General features: G+C 41.9%; 1 protein-coding gene across 2 annotated transcripts in view; it reads left to right on the plus strand.

Annotated features, from left to right (window-relative positions):
- Positions 1-12,244, plus strand: part of LOC117521616 (gastrula zinc finger protein XlCGF57.1-like) — a 221,262-nt gene that overhangs the window by 169,593 nt on the left and 39,425 nt on the right. The window contains exon 1 of one of the 2 annotated variants that reach the window (XM_034182952.1): positions 8,757-8,872. The exons of the other annotated variant lie outside the window; for it this stretch is intronic. The gene's annotated coding sequence lies outside the window, so the exon portion shown is untranslated. Of the gene's footprint in view, positions 1-8,756; positions 8,873-12,244 lie in introns of those variants that run through there. 2 annotated transcript variants of the gene reach the window in all.

Consider the following 12,244-nt stretch of genomic DNA (forward strand, 5'->3'; position numbering starts at 1 on the left):
ACTAATGAAAATAACTCAGACAGAACAACCTGAGAGAAAGAGTCTAACCAAATACCGGCATCACTGAAAGCAGCCAAAGATAACGATACGTCTTTGGGATGGTTATGAGTAATTTTGTCTCTAATAGTTAAAATTTTATTAGCAAAGAAAGTCATGAAGTCATTACTAGCTAAAGTTAAAGGAATACTCGGCTCAATAGAGCTCTGACTCTTTGTCAGCCTGGCTACAGTGCTGAAAAGAAACCTGGGGTTGTTCTTATTTTCTTCAATTAGTGATGAGTAGTAAGATGTCCTAGCTTTACGGAGGGCTTTTTTATAGAGCAACAGACTCTTTTTCCAGGCTAAGTGAAGATCTTCTAAATTAGTGAGACGCCATTTCCTCTCCAACTTACGGGTTATCTGCTTTAAGCTGCGAGTTTGTGAGTTATACCACGGAGTCAGGCACTTCTGATTTAAAGCTCTCTTTTTCAGAGGAGCTACAGCATCCAAAGTTGTCTTCAATGAGGATGTAAAACTATTGATGAGATACTCTATCTCACTTACAGAGTTTAGGTAGCTACTCTGCACTGTGTTGGTATATGGCATTAGGGAACATAAAGAAGGAAACATATCCTTAAACCTAGTTACAGCGCTTTCTGAAAGACTTCTAGTGTAATGAAACTTATTCCCCACTGCTGGGTAGTCCATCAGAGTAAATGTAAATGTTATTAAGAAATGATCAGACAGAAGGGAGTTTTCAGGGAATACTGTTAAGTCTTCAATTTCTATACCATAAGTCAGAACAAGATCTAAGATATGATTAAAGTGGTGGGTGGACTCATTTACATTTTGAGCAAAGCCAATTGAGTCTAATAATAGATTAAATGCAGTGTTGAGGCTGTCATTCTCAGCATCTGTGTGGATGTTAAAATCGCCCACTATAATTATCTTATCTGAGCTAAGCACTAAGTCAGACAAAAGTTCTGAAAATTCACAGAGAAACTCACAGTAACGACCAGGAGGACGATAGATAACAACAAATAAAACTGTTTTTTGGGACTTCCAATTTGGATGGACAAGACTAAGAGTCAAGCTTTCAAATGAATTAAAGCTCTGTCTGGGTTTATGATTAATTAATAAGCTGGAATGGAAGATTGCTGCTAATCCTCCGCCTCGGCCCGTGCTACGAGCATTCTGGCAGTTGGTGTGACTCGGGGGTGTTGACTCATTTAAACTAACATATTCATCCTGCTGTAACCAGGTTTCTGTAAGGCAGAATAAATCAATATGTTAATCAATTATTATATCATTTACTAACAGGGACTTAGAAGAGAGAGACCTAATGTTTAATAGACCACATTTAACTGTTTTAGTCTGTGGTGCAGTTGAAGGTGCTATATTATTTTTTCTTTTTGAATTTTTATGCTTAAATAGATTTTTGCTGGTTATTGGTGGTCTGGGAGCAGGCACCGTCTCTACGGGGATGGGGTAATGAGGGGATGGCAGGGGGAGAGAAGCTGCAGAGAGGTGTGTAAGACTACAGCTCTGCTTCCTGGTCCCAACCCTGGATAGTCACGGTTTGGAGGATTTAAGAAAATTGGCCAGATTTCTAGAAATGAGAGCTGCTCCATCCAAAGTGGGATGGATGCTGTCTCTCCTAACAAGACCAGGTTTTCCCCAGAAGCTTTGCCAATTATCTATGAAGCCCACCTCATTTTTTGGACACCACTCAGACAGCCAGCAATTCAAGGAGAACATGCGGCTAAACATGTCACGCCCGGTCCGATTGGGGAGGGGCCCAGAGAAAACTACAGAGTCCGACATTGTTTTTGCAAAGTTACACACCGATTCAGTGTTAATTTTAGTGACCTCCGATTGGCGTAACCAGGTGTCATTACTGCCGACGTGAATTACAATCTTACCAAATTTACGCTTAGCCTTAGCCAGCAGTTTCAAATTTCCTTCAATGTCGCCTGCTCTGGCCCTCGGAAGACAATTGACTATGGTTGCTGGTGTCGCTAACTTCACATTTCTCAAAACAGAGTCGCCAATAACCAGAGTTTGTTCCTCGGCGGGTGTGTCGCAGAGTGGGGAAAAACGGTTAGAAATGTGAACGGGTTGGCTGTTCACATATAATCACGCCTAGTTTCATTTGTGTCACTCTCCCTCTGATCCCTGCACTCTCTTGTCCTGCACTTCCTCATCTCTGTTGGCAACACCCCGTTTTGTCTGCCATCTTGTCACTGCACTCTCTTGCCTCACAATGTCTCATCTTTGTTTGTCCACACCCTCCTCCTGCCTACTCACCACACCTGCTCCATATCACTTCCTAATTAAACCACTGTGCATTTAAGCCCTGCTACTTTTCATGTCTCTTGCTTGTTCTTTAATGTTCTGTCTCCGGTCCAGCTCACACATCCTAGTTCCTAGCCAGAGTTCTTTGTTGCCGACCGTGCCTGTTTTTTTTACCTTGCCTTTGTCTCAGCCCTTGTGACTCTGTTTGCCGTGCTTAGACCTCAGCCTGTATTTTTGTCAACGCCCTTGCTTTACACCTGCCTGTACCTCCGCCTTGCTGACTGCCTTTTTGTGTACCAGACCCACTGCTTGTATTTTTGATAAAGCCTTTTATATCCTTCCACCTGCTTGTGAGTCTGCATTGTGCCTCCTGCTGTGCCCAGCTCCCCTGAGAATCATGACAGACATCCTTCGTTTCTTATGAATTACATCCTGACATGCAGTGTAACCAGCTGTAAGAGCTCAGCTCAGTCTATGGAGTTACATTTGTGTCAGTAATATCTGAAAGGAAATGCTTTTGACATAAACTACAGATTTTATTTATTTATTTTTCTGTCCAGAGATCTAGGATCCATCATGTACAGATTTTATTTCCAGAGATCCATTATGGACACCAAGGATCCAGTGACCATGTACAGATTTTATTTATTTTTATTTATGTCCAGAAATCAAGGATCCACTGACCAATTTCATATTTGGGTGATTCTTTAACTACGGGCACTATTGGCCTTGTAAATGTAATTTCCATCACACCATTGCCTTACAATATAAAGCACCTTGGGGCAACTGTTTGTTGTGATTTGGCGCTATATACATGTGCTCTGATGTCACTGTTTATCTCCATAGAAACTACCCAAACAGTCTTTCATACAAACTGTTTAAAGGGACATTACAGTGTTGTGGTGGAAATTACGGCAATAGTGTGGGACAACTACATTTTGTTTAAAAAAAATCACAACAGTTGTATGACATTGAATACCCCAATTATGTTTTGATTATTTTACTGATATTTTATTCAGAGATATTTTAAAACATTAAAAAAAACGTTTTTTTACCATTCATTTTTATCATTGAAGATCAAAAGTCTGGGTGTGGGACAAGCACAAAACGGCAATATTTGCATATAATGATGCTGAAAAAAGGTGAAAAAGTCATCATAGACTACTAGAACAAATTTCTTAAAACAATTTCATTGTAAAGATAACTATAAAAGTGTGAAATTTCCCCTTTTTTCTGTTTTTCATACAATATGATCAAAGGACATAATAAGTGCCCGTAGTCTAAGAATCACCCATTTATTTACTTTATTAAGACTCAATAAAATGTTGTTGACATAGAAAACCTGTAAAGCCTACTTTTAATACACAGAAAATTCACAAGAGGTATTCATAAGGAAATCGATAAAGAATCGGATCAATAAGCAAAATTGATAATGGCATTGATATCAATAAAATCTTGTCAATACCCATCATTAATCATATCACATCGTATCGCATTGTGAGGAATTGAATCGCCATCAAATACATGTCAAATTGCATTGAATCAGGAACAGGGGTGAATCGTATCACATTGTATCGTCAGTATCGTCATGTATTGCTATATGTATTGTATTGCTGGTAGTGTATGGTAGTGTATAATCATTGTCAGTGGTGAGATTCACATGCCAAATACAGAAGACACAAGACAAAATCAGAGCATATTTTTTTCGGGCACCGTGCTGCCCGAAAAAAATATCTCAAAATATTAAATTAAGAAGAAAAAAAAAAACCTTCTGAAAAGCACATTCATTTATATATGCAGTACTTGATTGGGGGGGGGGGGGGCAGCACGGTGGCTTAGTGGTTAGCACTGTTGCCTCACAGCAAGAAGGTCATGGGTTCAATTCCCGCCTTTCTGTGTGGAGTTTGCATGTTGTCCTCATGTTTGCGTGGGTGTCCTCTGGGTGCTCTGGTTTCCTCCCACATCCAAAGACATGCGGGTTAGGTGGATTGGAATCTTTAAATTGTCCTTAGGTGTGCGAGTGGTTGTAAATGTGTTTGTTTGTCTGTTTGTGGTCCTTTGACAGACTGACGTCCTGTCCAGGGGTTTGGATTATTGTAAGTCTTTTCACCTGTCTGAATAAGAAGGAGTTGGCCCGCCTGCAGGTTGTGCTAAATTCTGCTGCGCGCCTGCTTACCCGCACCCGCAGGAGGGACCATATTACTCCTATCCTTAATACTTTGCATTGGCTGCCTGTCTCCTACAGGATTCATTACAAAATCCTGTTATTGACTTTTAGAGCTCTGCATGGACAGGCACCGGTGTACATCAGGGACCTGATCCAGCCTTATGCTTCCTCCAGGAGCCTCAGGTCGTCCAATCAGAACCTGTTGATGGTTCCTCGGACCCGTATTAAAACTCGTGGGGACAGATCTTTTAAAGCAGTGGCGCCTAGCCTCTGGAATGAGCTTCCCTGTGCCCTTCGTTCTCTGGATTGTATAGATACTTTTAGAAGGCAACTAAAGACGCATTTCTTTAAATTAGCTTTTTAGCCTAATATTGTATTTTATTGTTTTTGTATGTTATTTTTAGATTATTTTTGTATGCCATGTGCAGCGCTTTGTGACCCTGGTCTGTGAAAGGCACTTTGTAAATAAAGCTTACTTACTTACTTACTTACTTACTTACCCCGCCTCACACTCTATGGCTGCTGGGATAGGCTCCTGCCCCCTGCGACCCGTAATTGGACTAAGTGGTTGAAGATGTGTGTGTGTGTGTGTGTGTGTGTACTTGATTGGGGCTCCATTCGCATGAATTACTGCATCAAAGAGACATGGCAAAAAGGCAATCAGCTTGCAGCACTGCTGAGGTTTTATGGAAACCCAAATAGCATCTCCATAAATCTTGTCAGCAGATGCTAACATAAATGCTCTGAAATGTCCTGGTAGATGGCTGTGTTGACTTTGAACTTGGTATAACACAGTGAGCCAACACCAGCAGATGACTTGACACCCCAAATCATCACTGACTGGAAACTTGACACTGGATTCTGTGCTTCTCCACTCTTCCTTCACACTCTGGGGCCTTGAATTCTAAATGCAAAATTTACATTAATGTGAAAAGAGGACTTTGGACCACTGAACGTCAGTCCAGTTCTTTTTCTCCTCAGTCCAGGTAAGACATTGCTTCTGACATTGTCTCTGGTTCAGGTGTGACTTGACACTGGGAATGCACTTCCTGGACACTTGTTGCACTGACACCAGCCTCAATCCACTCCTTGTGAAACTCCCTCCTTTTCTGAATCAGCTTTGCTTGACAACCTTCTCAAGGTTGCAGTCATTCCTGTTGCTTCTCCTTCCAGTCAGCTATCTATGAATAGTTGTGATGCAGCACTCTGAACAGCCAGCCAGCCCTTTCAGCAATGATATTCTGTATCTTACCCTCCCTGTGGAGGGTGTCAGTGAGTGTTTTCTGGACACCTGTCAAGTCAGCAATCTTACCCATAATTGTGGTTGTGTGGACTGATTACTAAACCAGACTGAGAGACTCACACACCCACATACATACACACCGGCGACAGGGGGAAGTGATATTTATCCTATATAAATAGTGACTGGGCTGCATGGTGGATTAGTGGTTGGCAATGTTGCCTCACAGTAAGAAGGTCATGGGGTCACTTTCCAACTGGTCCTTTCTGTGTGGAGTTTGCATGCTCTCCCTGTGTTCATGTGGGTTCCCTCTGGCTGCTCCGACTTCCTCCCACCTCCAAAAACATGCATGTTAGGTGGATTGTAAACTTGAAATTGACCATAGATGGGTGTGAATGTGTTTGTCTGTCTACTTATGTGTGGCCCTGTGATAGACTGGCCTCCTGTCCAGGGTGTACCCTGTCTCACGCCCTATGACTGCTGGGATAGTCTCTTGTGTTTTGTTGTGCTGTGGCGGTGCTCTCTCTCTCCCTTTGCTCATTGTCTTGTCAGTGGAGCTAATTACTGGGTACACCTGTGGCAGCTAGAACACCTGCATCTAATTATCCCTGCAATATTTTAACCTTTGCTCTTCACTCCACCCTTGCCAGAGTCTTACAGCTCTTCATGCAGCAACCCAGCCTCAGAGTAGTAACTGTACAGGCTTCAGGTTTTTCCTAGCTTAGCTACTTTTGTATCTCTCAATAATTCTCTCTGTTTTTGTCCTCAGTTCCCTGCCACCTTCAGCTCCACTGGTTCCACCTGGCCCTGGCTTCTCACCTCCTGGCTTCCATCCTGATGATCAGTGTCTCCTCCTCTTCTCATGAGTCTGTGAGTGCTCCTGCAATCCACCACCAACAATCATTTCAATAACGTTGATGTCATCTTAATATGCTCTCTTTGCATTTGATTCCACCTTATTTTTTCCCTAAACCTGACAGGCTCCAGTCCCCTGTGACCCTTAATTGGAGTAAGTGGGTATAGAAAATGGATGGATGGATGGATGAATAAAGAGTGATTTACTCCCTCATGTCACCATTGGTAAAACAGAACTAAAATCAGTCCAGCAGTTCATCTACCTGGGGTGCACTATTTCATCGAATGCCAAGATCAACAAGGAGATCGATAACAGACTTGCCAAAGCAAATGGAGCATTTGGCAGATTATACAAAAGGGTCTGGAACAATAGACACCTGAAAAAGGGCACAGAGCCATTGTTCTCACCACACTACTCTATTGCTCTGAATTGTAGGTCATTTATCGCCACCACCTGCGACTTCTCGAGTGCTTCCATCAGCGCTGTCTCTGCTTTGTCCTCAAACTCTACTGGAGTGACTTTGTCACCAATGTCGAAGTTCTAGAGCAGGCAGGAATTTTATTACTGTGGAACCAACAGCACAAACAGTGGTGTAAAAGACAAGAAGCAGGGAGTTAAGAGAGCAAACTTCACTTTCCCCTACAACGAAAAGAACAGGATGAGATCATTTGCTGTTTTGCAGTTGGGAATCTCACGACATCTCGTGGTCCGTGACTCACGCGAGAGGTCAGTTTCAGCAGAGTTCCGGTTCAGGGCACAATGTAAACAAACCACATGAAGTATGAACAACAAGATAACATCAGGGCATGGCAGAAGTCCATCACAGGTGCTTCACCTACTCCAGATAACCTTCTCAACTTGGAAGAATGTGTCATCATTATAACCACTTGTGAACTCGCTGGATCAGCGTTATCCACATCCTTGCTAGTCATTGTTTACATGCCCTGTGAGACACCGAAACTCTGCTGGCACCATGGTGTATTCTGGGAAGTGCAGAGGGCCGCCAGGGGGATTATGGGAAGTGTTAAAGTACCGAATGACTCATGGCAATTCCCATTGTAAATAATGGTGAAATGACATTCTCGCATGTTTACATAATACAAACACAATAACAACATTAAAAACCTAGATAATATATTCACGAGAGTTTTAGGCACAATATACAAAGAATTTTACCTTGCGATGTTGATATGCCATTGTGTGTGTGTGGTGGTTAAATTGCAGCATTATCATAGTGTCCTGTAGCAGTTTGCCATGTTGTTGACATCTCGCAGTGCTACCACCTCTCTGAGATTTGTGCGAGAATTGAAACCTGAGTACTGCGAATAGATACATATTTTCCTAATCTTTGTTCCTGGTGGTATGGCCAAAGCAGATTGTCACCTGTCTGAGTCTGGTCTCCTTAAAGCTTCTTCCTACAATCAAAAAGCATCTGACTGTGTTTTTTTTCCCCTTTCCTCACTCCCCCTGCCAGTTTGCTTGCTCAGGTGATGAGTAAAGTTAGACCTTACACTTGTGGGGCAACTTACATTGTGACTTGGTGCTATATAAATAAACTGTATTGAAACTCAATTGACAATTTAAAAAAAGAATATGCATAAAATGTTTTTTTTTTCTGAAGTGCTTTCAAATAGGTTTACATTTAGGCTACTAAAAATGTAGTTGAACCACTACATTTTGGGGTTTGGAGGCACGTGGCCCGAGTCCATCCCTCAGCTACATTCCCTTAAAAAAAATTTGGCCATTAAAACATTTGTCATTTTCAGCCTCAATCCTGAAGTAACTATTGTGTCGTAGTGTGCAATTAAACCGACTGTATTTGTAGCAGTTTAATGGGTGTTATAATAGTAGTTAGGATGATTAAATGGCTTGCTGGGCCTTGGTGATGGAATGCACTCTGTTCAATGCCCCACTGGTTGCTTCTGCTGGTTGGGCTCTTTTCTGCAGCATGTGGTGGTTGTTGATTTGCTTTGCTTTTTCAATTAAACTGACTGTTACAGAGAATACTGAAAACGTTAAACCAGGTTTGCATGCCTGTCTATATGTGCTCTGAGTGCCGCTCTAGTTTCTATCATGAACATGGATGCTCCAGACTACTTATTTTCTGCAGATTAACAGTCGGAACCCGTTTTCTGTTCTGGGTAATGCAAAATCAACACGACAGGAACGTGACCAAATAGAAGTGTTTTGATTGGTTGATGTGTCTGAGCCAATCAGTTTGCTGCTTGCACGGAGGCGGCAGTCTGCTTTGTGACATTCACAGTTCTTAAACATTTGAAGATAAACATTTTATTTTCGTCATTTGCTCGTTTCCGTGGAGCGTGTCATTTTATCAGGTAACAGAGTATATTTGTATATTGTTGAAAAGACAGTAAAAGATGTTTAGGACTCATTAACACGTTTACTTTAGCGTGGCGTTAGCAGCGGGCCTAGTTTTGACGCGGTTAGCATACCAGCTAAACAGATGAAAGCTAATTTTATTTAAGTGTTGTAAATGTATTAACTGTTACTAATATATTCACTGCAGTGGCTCATGGCAGCAAATTCGGCAGTCAAATGTGGGTTAAACAAGGCAGTAGTTATTACGAGTTATTTTCTAGCGCTCCTCGGAAGAAGACGGCGCTCTGAGCATCAACATTTTGCAGATCTCCCTAGTTGGTCTCTGAAAAGTCACTTATTTGATGCACAAAATTTAGTGTAAGACTTTGTAAAGACAGAAAGCATTCCAATGCTGTTCTGTCAAGAGTTAGGGCTTCTAATCTCATCAATAGTTGTTTTGGGTGTAATATAAGCATAAATGAAAATTACCCATTCCGCCAATTACCAGTTGTTCCGGTTCCCTTGTGCCTATAGTTCCAGCGATTAGTAACTCCCCTCCGCTACTGTATGCAACTCTGTGCATTGCTGCCCTACTGCAACATGCCTCCACAATTGTGCGCTACCCTACGCCAGTCTGGCAAAAAATCCTTTTAGGTTTTTTTTTATCAGTACATACCTGCATTATTAGGTTTGATTCATCCTGCTGGACTCTGTTGAACTTTGCTGGCAGTGAGGTTTCTAAACCATGGTGGAAGAACAAGCGAGCCGAGCTTCCCCCTAGCATGCAGCATACGCAGCCATTCCTGTGTGGGTGATTCTTTAACTACGGGCACTATTGGCCTTGTAAATGTAATTTCCACCACACCATTGCCTTACAATATAAAGTGCCTTGGGGCAACTGTTTGTTGTGATTTGGTGCTATATCCATGTGCTCTGTCACTGTTTATCTCCATAGAAACTACCCAAACAATCTTTCATACAAACTGTTAAAAGGGACATTACAGTATTGTGGTGGAAATTACGGCAACAGTGTGGGACAACTACATTTTGTTTAAAAAAAATCACAACAGTTGTATGACATTGAATACCCCAATTATGTTTTGATTATTTTACTGATATTTTATTCAGAGATATTTTAAAACATTAGAAAAATGTTTCTTTACCATTCATTTTTATCATTGAAGATCAAAAGTCTGGGTGTGGGACAAGCACAAAACGGCAATATTTGCATATAATGATGCTGAAAAAAGGTGATAAAGTCATCATAGACTACTAGAACAAATTTCTTAACACACTTTCATTGTAAAGATAACTATAAAAGTGTGAAATTTCCCCTTTTTTCTGTTTTTCATACAATATGATCAAAGGACATAAGTGCCCGTGGTCTAAGAATCACCTGTGTACGAGATACGTGACATAATTTGGTATTTTGCAGTTGTGAATCTCGTGCCATCTGGCAGTCCATAACTCGCGCGAGAGGTCGGTTTCAGCAGAGTTCCAGTGTCAAGAGCTCAGCACTCGGTGTAAACACATCTCGTGAAGTATGGACAATAAGACAACATCGGGACACAGCAGAAGTCCATCACAGGTGCTACACCTCCTCTAGATAACCCTCTCAACTTGGAAGAGCGTTTAATCATTATAATCGCCCATAAATTTGCTAAAATAACACATCCACATCCTTGCTTTGCCATTGTTTACATGTGCTGTGAGACAGCGGAACTCTGCTGGCACCGCGATGCGTTCTGGGAAGCACAGGCAGCCGCCATTGGCATTATGGGAAACACGGAAACACCAAATGCAACTCTGCGCAAGCCTGGTGTGAAAGGATTTAAAACTGCACTTCAGTCATCATCTATCTCAGGGACAGATCTCTGAAGCTTTTGTACAACATTCATTTCCACATAAATTCAGCATTACTTCATAATAAAAGACGGGGGACCAATCAGACCGCCACACCAGTGTGTCTGAGTCTGACTGTCTAATCCCAAACCGATGAAAGGGAATAATGTGATTATTAACCATTAGATGACAAAGTAAAACCTCTTAAATCATTCCAACATCCGTTTTAAGCAGAAACTAGGTGATAATCAGTTAATCGCAGCTGATGCTTTTGTGGTATGTCTGTCATGCAGGGACATTGTACAGAGGGACGATGGCAAGAAAGACTATCTCAAAAAGTTAGATAAGGATAATGAAATCTGGAATCTGTGGAATTGGTGTTGGCTTGAATTTAGGGCTGTGCAATTAACTGAATTTCGATCGCGATATCCATATTTGTATCAAACGATCTCCAAACTCCTATAATCGAGTGAAACGATTTAAGGGCCTTTCATCAGGCCAATCCGTCAACGTGTCCCAAGACGCATGACGTCAGATGCGTCGCTTCGGAAGTGGCAAGGGGGCGGGATTGCTACATCACACTCTGGCTGTTTCCACAACCTGAAAAAAGTTCAGAGATCGCCTTCTTGAATTTGCGTTGCCTGAACCACAAAAAAGCTTTAAAAAACAGTAGTAGAACGATTCTCCCATCACCCTGCTGGGAGAAGCTTTTTTCAGCTACTTTTCGGAGTGACGCCGACCGAGGGAGGACTGACGACTTGGTGGGATATCGATCGAACCGCGACAGCTAGCCAATCTGCACAGAGAAGCCGGCCTTCAGGCATCATTCCTGGGCAGAGCGAGGCAGGCAGCCGGGGTGATGGAGCAGACCCATTCAGTCCGAAATCTCCCACTTTTTGGATATATGTGAAGTCCCAGTTTGCCCAACGAAGTTTAGTTCTGCAGCTTTATTGAGGTGAGAATAATGTAAAAATAAAACGTGACGTTTACTGAACTGCTGTGAAAGTTTAATGATCGGCTAACATTAGCTTAGCCTTTTAGCACAGTTGATCTGAGTAAAAGTAAGTCCCTTCGGCTGCTCCCTTGTTTGCACTCGGGGTTGCCACAGCAAATCCAAGGTGGATCTGCTTGTTGATTTGGCACAGGTTTTGCGCCGGATGCCCTTCCTGACGAACTCCACATTACATGGAGAAATGTGGCAGGGGTGGGATTTGAACCCAGAACCTTCTGAACTGAAACCAAGCGCATTAACCACTTGGCCACCACCCCTGCAGCACAGTTGATCTGAGTGAATGCTTTAATTTGTAAATAGTTCAGTCTTTTTTATTTTTACCAAATAAAGCTACAGCTTTTTTCAGATACCACAAAAGCTTAACTTTAAATAACTTATTTTTCGGGCGTTTTTTTCCATCGTTTTCCCCCGTTTTCCCCCCTTTTTTTATATAAACTGTTCAGTGTTTCTTTATATTTAAAGAAATATTTTTATTTATCCTAATCAGGAACATTTGCTGCGCAGACAACCAAACTTACATTGATGAGCTGAACAC

Source organism: Thalassophryne amazonica, chromosome 12 (assembly GCF_902500255.1).
Source record: "Thalassophryne amazonica chromosome 12, fThaAma1.1, whole genome shotgun sequence".
Classification (NCBI taxonomy): domain Eukaryota; kingdom Metazoa; phylum Chordata; class Actinopteri; order Batrachoidiformes; family Batrachoididae; genus Thalassophryne; species Thalassophryne amazonica.